Source organism: Myotis davidii, unplaced genomic scaffold (genome assembly GCF_000327345.1).
Source record: "Myotis davidii unplaced genomic scaffold, ASM32734v1 scaffold42, whole genome shotgun sequence".
NCBI classification, from domain to species: domain Eukaryota; kingdom Metazoa; phylum Chordata; class Mammalia; order Chiroptera; family Vespertilionidae; genus Myotis; species Myotis davidii.
Window position 1 is genome coordinate 169783 of NW_006294243.1, and position 746 is coordinate 170528.

Genomic DNA, 746 nt, shown 5'->3' on the forward strand with positions numbered 1-746 from the left:
GGGGGAGCTTGGTAAAACACAGATGACTTGGTCCCAGCCTCTGGAGTTTGAGATTTAGTAAATCTGGGGCAGGGAGCCCAGATTTGCATTTCTAACGGGAGCCCAGGTGATGCTGATGGTGCTGGTCCTGGGAGTCAGGTGGGTGGTGGGTAATCAATATGGTTGTTCCTCAGCTGTTAATCCTTTCACTGCTGTAGCATCTGTGAATTTCTCTCATTGACAGCAGCTGTGACATTTCTACTGTACAGCTTTCTCAGCGTCTCTCTCACATTCCTAACTTACTTCTAGAAAGTCTCAAATAAATGATCTTACTCCTACTTTTCTTCTGATAGTTCCCTATTTTTTTTTTTTTTTTTTTTTTAGGTCTTGGGGCAGCTCTTGGACCTCCTGCTCTAGGCATTTTAATTCCCTTCTCCCCACATCATTTCCACTCTTTTCAGCCTGTAGGGGAGTTATGCCATATGACCCTATTTCCTAAAACAATATTGGATCTCAGGTCCTGAGGCATAATGGTGTGCTCATCAGCATCATCAGAACCGTTATGAAAATCCTTGATATATGCTTTCAATATCAGTGGACCTCACAGTGTTTAGCTGTCTTCCCTAGAAACATGGCCGGGGTGGGTGTGAGGGGTCAATGGTCAGTGGGGAAATGCTTACTCCAAAGCCATTTAGGCATCTTGAAAACATGGTAGATTAATTAATTTCTACCTTCCTTCCAATTTTACCCCATTATCCCATCATAAA